Source organism: Rhinolophus sinicus, linkage group LG03 (assembly GCF_036562045.2).
Source record: "Rhinolophus sinicus isolate RSC01 linkage group LG03, ASM3656204v1, whole genome shotgun sequence".
Taxonomy (NCBI): Eukaryota; Metazoa; Chordata; class Mammalia; order Chiroptera; family Rhinolophidae; genus Rhinolophus; species Rhinolophus sinicus.
In genome coordinates this window covers 144,452,338-144,464,982 of record NC_133753.1, presented here as the reverse complement: position 1 = coordinate 144,464,982, position 12,645 = coordinate 144,452,338, and positions in this window count along the sequence as shown.

Sequence of the window (12,645 nt, the reverse complement as noted above, 5' to 3'; positions counted from 1 at the left end):
TTCCAAGTTTAACTCTTTCCCAATCTTTGCTCTAACTTAAACATAGAAATTTGGTGATACTGAATTCAACTAACAACATTGTAACTCTGCAAGTCACAAAATTACATTTTTTTTGTTTTGTTTTTGATTTCTGTCTTTACATTTTGTCTTTGAGTTTTCAAAATATCAGACCAGTAGCCTCTCAAGGAGTGCTCTTTATTCATACTAACTTGAAAGGACCTGAGCTTGTCATTTGCTTTTTGTAAGTCCTGCAGTGCACACAGAAGAATCTATCTCACACCACAGTTCTCATAGGCTCTCGTAGTCATCACTGTGCCATAACAGTCAAGTACATAGTCACTGGACTTCCAAGGCACTTGCTTTGATTGGCACTTGACCACAATCAAACACTGATGCTGGCTTGATTAATTATGATGTCACAGAATGTCCTCAATTATTAGCATCCCATTTCTAATTACCAAGGAACTTAGAAATGTGTCAAAACCCAAGGATGCAACAAAAGCAATCCCCAAAGTCTATCTCTGTGTGTCTACTTCCTGGGATCACTATTACAACCAATTCTGTACCACTCAGAGTCATGCAGAGAGATAAAAAGTATATAGTATATTTGAATATGGAGAGTGGATAATAAAGATTTATGAACTACTAATAGAGATTAATTAGTATGTGCAAATAGAACTCATTGCAACATTATTTACAATAGCCAAATTATGGAAGCAACTTGAGTGTCAATAAATAGATGAATGGATAAAGAAGATGTGACACAAAAGAATGAAATCTTACCATTTGCGACAAAATGGATGGATCTAGAAGGTACTGTGGTAAATGAAATAAGACAGACAGGAAAGAAAAAATTCCATATGGTTTCACTTATACGTGGAATCTAAAAACCAAACAAACAAAATGAAAATGGATTCCTAATAACAGAGACCAAAGGGATGGTTACCAGAAGGGAGTGGGTGGGGGGATGGGTGAAAAGGGGAAGGGGAAGATAGTCAATAATGCTGTGATAGGTTTATATATGACAGATGATTACTAGACTTAGTGGGATGATCACATGGTAAGGTATAAAAATGTCGAATCACTATATTGCACACCTTAAATTAATATAATCAATATAAGATTGTATACCATCGATATTTAAATATATTTATAAAAAATAAATAAATATCAGATATAGGGAACAGCACTACCAATATGGCTGAAGCTGAATACTCAAGGAAGGGAAATCTTTGAAAGAAATTCCTCTATATATGGCTTAGTTTCAGATCTCACTGCAGGTGGTGTGGCTACAGCCACTGGATAGCAGGTAAGTCTGCTGTGGTTCTAAGGATGGAAGTAGGCAAGCAAGAAACTGTATTCTGAGGTATCAATGAAACTCTCCAAGAATTGGCCACAGGCTTGCTGCTGAGCTAATGAGAAGATGATTGCCATGCTTGCATAACTTATTGGGAAGCTGCTATTGTCGGGCAGTGAAACTCACTACAGGCTAGCACCACAGAATGTTCAGTTTGCTGCTCAACCATCATGTCAGCTGGCAAGAAAGAATGTTTATAGATTCTGGTTCCCATTTCATAAGCAGGACAATAAATAGTAGATTTGGAGTTAAGAGGCAATACACTGATTAGTAGTACAGAAGCAGACCCAAACTTGATTCCTATGTTAGAATTGACTGACAGAAACTTTAAAATAACTGTGATAAACACCTTAAAGAAAATAGTGGAAAAGTTAGAAACTACACACACACACACACACACATATATAAAATGATGGACAACTACAGAAATAACATAGAAAGTATTTTTAAAAACCATGTGTGAGTTCTAAATTTTATTTTTAAAGTGATTATCACAAAGAATCTATTCAATAGACTTAACAGAGTCCTGGAGAAAGCAGACTATAGTTTCAATAAACTTGAAGACAAGTCAATAAAAATAATCTATATTGAAGTGAACAAACAAATGAAGAAGTGGAGAAAGAATGCAAAAAACATTGGAGATATGTGGGATCATATCTCATGGTAAAACATATGGATTACTTGATTTTCTAAAAGACAAGAATGAGAATCTTACTGAAGATATATTTAAAAATGTAATAGCTATGAATTTTTCAATATTTTAAAATGTCACTTCTCTTCAAATCAGCCAATAAACTCACTGAAACATAATGCAATGCCATTAGAATTTTTATAAATATTTTCTCAGGATGAATTCAAAATTTATATGAAAATGACAGGATTTGTAATAGCCAAAACAATCTTTAAAATATAACAATTGAAATAATTATCCTATTTAACTATAAGACTTATTATGAAGCTACAATAACCAGGAAATATAGAGAATTAGAATATGCAGAGAATACAGAAATAGACTTACATTTACAGAATCAATGAATTTTTGATGAAGGAACTGCATCAATTCAGGAAATACAAAAATCTTTTTTAACAATGGTGCTGAAATATTGGATGACCATATGGATTAAAATAAATTTCAATTTCTATCTGTGTATATATCTCAAATTTAATTTGAGATGAATTATACATATAAATGAAAAAACTAGAAATACAAACCTTCTAGAAGGAAATATAGAAAGACATTTTCTTAATTTTGAGTGAGCTAAAAATTAATAGACAAAACAAAAAAATGCTAATATAAAAAAACACCTCATATATATGACTTGATAAAAATTCTCTGCTCATCAAAAGAGAAATGTAGTCATATGTCTACGTAATGATTTATACAAGAATGTGTATGTCTTATTCACAGTAGATGCAAATTTGAAACAAAGCAAGTGTCCATAAGCAGAAGAAAAAATAACATATTGCTCTATATTCAACTATCAACAGGAATGGACTACTGATACAGAGAAATATGAAGTTCTCACAGTATTGTTGACCAAAAGTTGCCAAACACAAAGGTTCTGCAAATTTCTATATATATGTAGTTCAAGAACAGGTAAATTAAATAACAGAGCGTTGTTACCTCTGGGGACAAGGAGAAGGAATTGATTAAAAAATGATACGAGGGAACTTTAAGTGATAAATAAGTGGTTTATATTTTGTTTTGCAAGAATTTATACGATTTTCAAAATTCATCAATTACTCATAAAACCTACTAAAGAAATTTGCATTTTATGGAAATTTCAACTCAGTGAAAAAAAAAAAAAAAAGCACAAATCAATTAAAAACATATTACTGAAAACCCCAAACTTCACTCAAAGGAAATATTTCTCTCTTCATTTCCCTGATTATAACCTCTAATGAGTAGTTCCCCAGTTTGGAGGAATGTGATATAATCAGATTCTACCTTCCCTTTCCTTTCACCTTTTTCTCTTTTTCATATTTACTGATTAAGGTTCTAGCATTTACAAAATAATGAAAGAAAACAGTGGTAGAAGAATAAGAAAAAAATTGAACGAGTTTTCTACTCAATGAGTAAAATGCATCAGCTGAGTTTTTTGTTTTTTTTTGTGTGTTTTTTTTTTTAACCATAGTATTTCTGTGTATTCTCTGAAGTTAACTTGGCTTAGACACTACATACTCTTTAGTCTCCATCTTGATATCTCGGTTTATGCGGCCATTCTCTTGCACCCATACTCACAGTTCTCTAGGCAGGATGTAAATGGTTTTCAGGCTGGCTTTGTCTCTCAAATGGTTCACATTCAGTCCATGAGAAACACTCATGTAAACTTTGTCTTGAGAATAGTTGAGAGGCCATTCTCAATCCAGACTCCTCTGTTCAGTTGTCATTTGCAGCTTTAGGCACAGTCAAGAAAAAGACTTTGTGTCCTCTAACTGAAGACAAAGTATTTCAAACACTTTAAGGAATTTTGGGGAGTTTTCATCACCATGTTTGTGGAAGCGGTACCTTCAACATCTCTGTCTCGTTCCCTCTCGAAAACAATTTCTTTAAAACATCATCATCCCCTCCTTTAACTCCATTCCATCACTTATTTATATTCTGAGTGAAAGGCCTGGAGTAGTAAACTTATAATCAAATACATTCTTTGTTAAACTTTTCTTTTTATCTATGTCTGTTTCAAAACTATAACCATGCCTGTGGGTACAAATTTAAATAAGGCCTAATACATTGAAACAGGATGACTCTGGGTGAGAAAGGTCATTCTTCGTGCCACATGCTCAACTAAATTGAGATGATTATAAACATACGTCATGATAACCTACTGCATTTCCCTGAAAATAAGACCTAGCTGGACAATCAGCTCTAATGCAACTTTTGGAGCAAAAAATAATATAAGATCCGGTCTTATATAATATAAGATCCGGTCTTATATAATATAACATATGTTATATAAGACTGGATCTTATATTAATATATGTTATATAAGACCGGATAATATATTATATTATATTATAATTACATTACATTACTTTATTATATTATATTATATTATATTATATTATATTATATTATATTATATTATATTATATTACATATGTTATATAAGACCGGATCTTATATTAATTTTATATTAATATACAGTTATTAATTATAATTATTAATATATTATTAATATGCTGTATAAGACCCAGTCTTATATTATAGGGAAATAATACTGGGTCCTATATTAATTTTTGCTCCAAAAGATGCATTAGAGCTGAATGTCTGGCTAGGTCTTATTTTCAGGGAAACACGGTATGTCACTTTCCACTTTCTTAATAAATATTTTTTTGTGTTAAATATATTTAAAATTATTTTTGATGTCTACTAAACAATATTCCCAATAGGTTGACATACTATTATTTTTGTGTTATTCATGTGTGTGTACTAGTAGTAATTATTATAATTATTTTAAGAATCCATATTTGTAAATATTTAGGTTATTTATTGTAATTTTGTGATAAACCAGTATCTTCTTTCTTCAAAATTCTGCTGGGGTAAGGAGAGACACAACAATGGAACTAAAAGCACCAACCAGGGAGAATCCAACATGGTTATGTTGGTAAGTTATTTGCAATGCTTTACCATTGTTTCCCTCCATAGTTTTCTTAATATTTTCCTCTTCCAAATAAAAAAAAAAAAATCTAATACCATCCTGATATCATTTACATCTATATTTTGAATATTAGCTTTGCCTGACATTTTACATTAGAAGCCTTTCACCAGGAGCTATGATATCTGAGTAGTAGTTGGACAGACATCACTTCAAAGACTACAAGTTTACATTTCAGTGATACTCAGTACTAGTTATTATGGACTGAACATTTGTGTTCCCCCACAATTCATATTGAAGCCCCAAACCCCAATGTGACTATATTTAGAGACAGAGCCTTTATAGAGGTAATTAAAATTAAATGAGGTCAGTAAGGTGAGACCCTGATCTGATAGAATTAGTGACCATATAGGTAGAGATATCATAGAGTTCCCTAGTTCTCTCTCTCCATGTGCACACACACGGAAGGACCTGTGAGGTCACAGTGACAAGGTGGATGTCTACAGCCAGAAAGAAATCCCTTACCAGAAACCACATAAGCTGGGACCTTGATCTGAGACTTCTAGCCTGTAGAAGTGGGAGCAAATACATTTCTGTTGTTTAAGCCACCCAGTCTATGGTGTTTTGTTATGGCAGCCCTACAGTTATATTGCACTGTGGAGTCTTCACAATGCTTCTGAATACACTGATAAATGGCACCTATGTAACAGTCTACAGTGTTGACTTAATACTTTAATTTGATGTAATGAGAAAAAAAAGTTCAGAGATTTACACAAGATCACCCGAGGTGGAAACTGGCAGGTCTCAATACAGAACTGAGACAATCCAGGTAATCTTTACAGAGTGTGTGTGTGTGTGTGTGTGTGTGTGTGTGTGTGTGTGTGTGAAGATTAAATATATATTCACTACTTTTCAAATAAATTATATTATCTTAAACATGTTTATAAAACTGGTAAGATATTTGAAACTAGGATTCTCTGCAATACTCTCTTTATGTATCACTCTTTTGTCCTTGTAAAACAGTATTCTCCACACCATTAGACAATTTCGTATACAAGAAATGTGGCTTTAAGTAATTATATACCTATTAAGCTATGAATCCACACATTCAGTTCTCTGTTGTCTCCATAAGGTTACATTGAGAATTTCCCACTAGAGTGTAAACTCCATGGAACAAGATTGTGTCTGTTTTGTCTACTGTTATTTTCTTAGCTTCTAGTAAGGCCTGGGTCAATGAACATTTGTTAATATATAAAAAGTTACAAACACAAAAGAAAACTAACTAACCAAGACACAAAACTGTTTTTTTCCTCAAGTATTTTAAAATCTTTTGGAGCAGATAAAAGTTTTAAATCCTTTTATGGACTGTAGATGACTTTCTGTTAAGAAATTAGGTTCTCTTACAGTTTACTTATTCACTTACCCTCTATTCCCTGTGGGTGGACATACTTGTCAGTTAAACAGAAGAAGATGTATTACTTTTAATTAAAAGAACACATGTTCCAAGATAACCAGTAGGTAAAGCAAAGATAAGACACCAGTGGGCTTGATAGATTACCAGGTTTCACTAAGCAGCCCCCCTCTTCTTATCCCGCTTGCACATTTATCAGGGGCTCAGCGTCTGGCCTTGAAGTATAACCATAAGGGAATCTCAGAGGCTGGTTATTTGATAGTGAGATGACATATGTATAGACCTTGACCCTGAAAACTCCAATCATTTCTTGGCTTGTGTAAATTTTACAGTTCTTTAAGAGTTTGAAATATGCCCATTCAAAATGACTCCTGACCACTTCTTATTTTTTTAGTCAAAACAAAAGATATAATGACTCTGATAAATACAGAGTATCAAGTCTATTTAGGCTAGAATGGTAGGCAGTAGTCCAAGTGTGGTTTTGGCTGTTCCCATTTTAACATTGTGTTACAAGAAAAAAAGATAGATAATGGGGAATTCAATATGCCATCCACAGAAAAGCAAGGAGCCCTGAGAACTTTATGTTCTTGTCCATTACTTTTTACTCAGCAGTCTGTCTTCAATTTCTTTAGGCTGAGATAAAGAGCCATTTTCTTGACATTATTACTCACTTGCTAGTAGGTAATCTTGGTTGGGCACACTGTATAATGTACATAAAATGTCAAATGGCAAGCATTTTATGAGTAGGAGGTTGTGTTTGTGGAAAGATTTTGAAATAGGGCATTTAAAAAACATTAAACACATGATGTTATGAAATAATAATCTTCAAATTTGGGCATATACAACCTGGAGTTACAGGAAGACTTCCTGAAGAAACAAAACAATCATTCCCAGACCCTTGATTCTTGTATGTATGCTTGCATAAACTTAACCTTCATGAGAATAGCCAGTGTTTCTTCTTGCACTTTTTCCCTTGAACCGTCTCTCATACTTTTTTTTTTTTTTTTTAATGTCAACCTCTATTTTTAGCATCACAATTGTAACTTGCCTTATTGTATAAAATTAATTCAGGGCAGAAATAAAAGGGTTGGTGCAAAATTTCAGTTTAGTGTCCAGAAAGTGAATGACAGTAATGACTGGTAACAAACACTTTCACATATCATGTGATTTCCAAATCCCTTGCTTTCAATAAATTGAAAGAGCTCATAGATTTTTCAATTGATAGGTTATTCAAAATGTGTGCTAAAGTGTCACAATGTGATTTTTTGACATATATCTCAGAAGCTGTTCAAAGAATTGAGTGACTACTTTTTAAACAACATTCTTCCCACTCTCATCTACATTTTGTTAGAATGGTTTATAATTATTTATATATGCACAATGCAAAAATGGGAAGTAGATCAATCCTCAATTATGTCTCAACTGAGCAACAGGTGACAGTTTTACAAAGGAAAATAACCCCATGCATCTAAGACATTTTAAAAACCTTTTTAAAGCAAATACAGCAATGTATAATAATTTTATCAATTATATACTTATAATAATAAATACCCTAGGAAAAAGTTAAACTTCAAACCACATGAGTACAAAAAACAAATTCAAATTATATACTTTTGAAAAATAAACTATAAGGGTGATTACTAAAAGGATTGAAATATATTAGAATATAATTCTATGGGGAAAGTAGAATAGGAATATAAATTCAAGGAGAAAAAAGACATGACGTGATTATTAAAAAATAACTTTTTCATATAAGGTCAGACAATTAAGGTCGCAAGTTCATCCCAGAAAAAAGTGCTACATAACTCACTACTGAATATTACTATGGTCAGCTTCAAAGTCCTCCCCTTGGGAAGCTATGCACCAATGCCAGTGCCTAGTCTACTCTTCAAAGCAATTTTGGAACTCTTTTTTGTGGAATGGCCATCAGAGCTGTCGTTGTATTACCCTTGATGTCCTGAATGTCATCAAAATGTCTTCTTTTCAATAAATCCTTTATGTTTGGGTAAAGAAACAAGTCATTGGGGACCAGATCAGGTAATTAGGGAGGGTGTTCCAATAATTACTTGTTTACTGGCTAAAAGCTCCCTCATAGACAGTGCCATGTGAGCTGGTGCATTGTTGGAATGCAAAAGCCATGAATTGGTGAAAAATTCAGATTGTTTTCGTTTAACTTTTTCATGCAGCCTTTTCAGCACTTCCAAATAGTAAACTTGGTGAACTGTTTGTCCAGTTGGTACAAATTCATAATGAATAATCTTTCTGCTATCAAAAAAAAAAAAATGGTTAGCAACAATCTCGTGAACTTAATTGCCAGACCTCGTATTTTTAACTCAATGCTATTGGGTTTCAAAACATGAATCAATATATTTGCAATATGCTGAACTTTATAACCTTTACAAATATGTACATTTATAAATTTATCTGTTAATTTAGAAATGTGAGGAAGGCACCTCTTTGTTTCAAAATTCTTCATGGTTCACCAGAAAAAAGATTATAAGTCACTGATATACAGCATTCAGTAATGAACGCTGCTAATTATTTGTCACTGCATTCTTCATGTCTTTCTTGTCATGACATAATTCCTGATTTTACCAAGGATCAATCACCAAACTAGAGATTTCTATTTGCCCCTTATCGTGCTTCTTGTGACCGTGAACAAACTGCATGTGAGACAACACGGGATGTGCAACTTCTACACAGTCACTCTAAGGGAAATTGCTTGCCTGTCACTCATCTTCCCCCTTTCAATGTCTCCGGGCTATGACAATGGCTGAATAGTCCTCTTGAACTCTAGAATGGACACCACAGGTGAGGAAAGACAGATAACCAGATGGCTCACCTCTGGTTTGAAACATGAGTGAAATTATTTAAGCTCTCTTATTTAAGTCACTATTTGGAATGTTTCTTATTTACAGCATCAAATTCTGTATTATTTCTAAATAATATACATGCTAAGTAGAAAAATAAATGGAAAAGAAAATGGCCACATTTTTTCAGATGATGCAAAAAAATGTCAACACAGTGCAGTGAGTGAATATTTTACTGGATGGTACTGGGCATAATGAACTTGTGTCCCAGTCCTAGCTTTGACATGATGCAGCCGCTGTCCTTTGGACAAGTAATTTTGCTTTTCTAAAGCTATGTGCTAAATAAGGGGAACAGATTAGCTATCTTTAAGGTCATATTATTTAAATTATAGTGTTTTTCTTCTTTTCATAGCAAAGAACAGGGGAAGTTTCAAAATAAGTTATTTAAATTGGGCCATGAAAAGATAACTTAACGGATGCCCTTGTGAGATCTGAATCATAGAATCTCCTGGTGTCCTCTAATAATATATACAGGGTAGAATAAATTGAGTTCACAGGGCAATGATATTCTTAGAGCAGAAATATGTTTAGTGAATACAGCATATCAGATGGAAATGCAATGGGTGCTTAACACATTACTAACAATATCCAACTCATTCTTATATTTAAATGATCTGGTAATTCCAACCTTTAAGAGACTCTAACATATGAGATAATCACTGATCATGGCAGTGATCAAGGTGACTAAGTACATTCATTCTATTAGAAACAAATAAGATCTTGACAGTTGAACATGAGGAAACTAAGAATAAGAGACCCAGAAGATGAGACAAATGACTCAAGTTCATTTGAACAAGGATGAAATGTTAGGGCCGTTTATAACAAAAGTATGTTAGCTCTTTTAATTTTAAAATGGTTTAAATTACATAAAACTGTCAATTATTGAGCAAATTGATATCTGAAATCATTTACAATTTCTGTCAACTACCCAGTAAAATAGGGGCAAGTTTAAAAAATGTAAGTACCTACTATTTACATGATTCTTAGTTAATCATTTCAACATGTGTTCTTATTTAAACTTTAAACACTGTTATTTTCCCATGTTATTAGAGATAATTAAGCTACAAATCAGAGAGTTACATACTTCTCTAAAGCTTCAAAGCTAATAAGTTCTAGTGGCAAGTTTTGTACCCAGGCCTACTGGATTCTCAAGTTGATGATTTTCCACTATAACAAATTACTTTGCCTAGAATTACCCTTCTTTCATCCCAGTCAGTTCTTATTTTTTTTCTATATCAACTTTATTGAGGGAAGCATAAACTGTATCCAGTTAAAACGTATAATTTGAGGTGTTCTTACAGCCATATACTATCAGGATAGAGACTTTTCTAGCTTCCTTAAGAGTTCTCTTGGTCCTTTACAGTCCATAACTCCCTTTTCACCCTAGCAGCAAGAAACACGAATCTGTTTCTGTCGCTACATATTAATATTACTTTTATAAGTATTCAGTTATATTCAATACAAAATTATTTTTAGTATTGGAGAGTTAAAGAAAAAGCTCAGTGTTCAGGAATAGGAGAGCATAAAAGTAAATTATGGTAGATGAATTTGATGGAGTATTATAGACAATTAAAAGCAACGGGTTAGATTTGTGCATACCAATATAGGATGGAATTTTTTAAAAAATAACATTAAGTGGAAAAAATATGAAAAAAGAGATCTGTAACATATCATTTACCAAAATAAATGCATGTTAATAGTATATAAATCAAAATTTACAAGAATAGCTACAAACTAAAAGACAGATATTAAATATATTAGAATCACTGCCTAAAGAAACAGAAAGAAAAATACGGAGAATAGAGCCAAAAAGGCACAGATAAATGAAATAAGGGCATGGCCTTGCTCAAACCAGTGGTCATAATATGCCATTATTTGAGGAATAGAATTAATTCAACTAGGTGCACTTGAGATCCAAAGTGGGGGGATAATTAAAGAAAAAGAGCAAAGGTATTAATGACCTTGACTATTTTAAAGTCTTATTTTTAAGCAAATGGGAGGGAAATAAATATTTTTAAAACTTTAAAAGCTTATGTGGTATTTAAAATATTCATTTCAATTCATTTTATCATTCCTTATTTATACTCTGACTGTGAGTGAAACTTCTTTTTGTAGGTTGCTGTGAGACTGTGAAAATTCAACAAAGTAATGCATGTACAACACTTAGCAATTGTCTAAAATGAACATTCAAAAATACTGAATGCACATAAAATAACATAATAATGGGACATTAAAACAGTAAAAATCAGCTAAATTAGAGATTTAAAAAAATTTACTTCAAATCATAGATAAATAACCTCTTAACGCTTATTTTATAATTGAAATGTTTGACTAGTTCTAATATATAAACCTCTACAAGCAAGGGCACAACTGAAATTGTTTAAGAATGTCATTTCTATTCTCTGAGTCATAATACTGTGCTTAAAAATCTGTTATTTAAACAATATATCTAGTAGATATTTTTTAAACAATGGTACAATTTTATTGATATTTGCTTATATGATTATTTTTCTTGTGCTATTTTTTCTCCTATAATCACTATAAAAATAGTTTGAATTTTCAAATAGCTTTGCTTTATATTTTCATACCATAATTCTCCTGAAATTACATATTGAGTAACATTTTAATATGAGCCGTGGTGAATATATCTAAACTCACAATTAAGAAAATGATAGGCCTTACAAAAAAGTTTGGAAAGTACACAAAAATTACATTGTTAAGTTGCTACATTCAGCAAGTAAACACAACTGAAACCCTTGAGTAACTTGAGTTCTGCACACAATGACCCCTATCTATATAAATATGACGACTATTCATTTCTCACACAGTAGTTCAACAGCTCTGGCCATTGCAAGAATATATTTTCTATAAATTGATAGGAGCAAATACTGTTCAGGAACAAATATTGTCTGAGTTATTATTCTTGGTAAACTCCCAGAAATCAATCATGGTCTACCACCAATTGATTCTAGAACTCAAAATGCACTAAGCAAGCAGATGTCAAAGGTTCTTAGGCAAAAATTTGTGATAAAGATATTTCTCCTCAACATTTCTCACACTCCCTTTGGGAATTCCCTTCTCTTGCTACATTTACACACATCTACATATATCATTCTCTTCTGTAGCCAGCCCTAATTTGACACCATGCTATTTTCTAAAATAGTGCTCTCAAAGTTTAGTCCTAAAAAAAAACCTTTGGTTTCTTAAAAAAGCAGATCCTGGTCTCCATAGCAGACCTGATAATAATATTAATGCCATTATATATTAATCACATTCAGATCCAAAAAGGAGGATCTGAACACTTTTTTCTTTTTATATGTCTCAGTTGACATTATATAGTCTGTACTGATAACCTGCTCTAAGCAGCCAAGGCTTTGGACTATGAAATTTCCTCAAGTCCACGAAAATCCC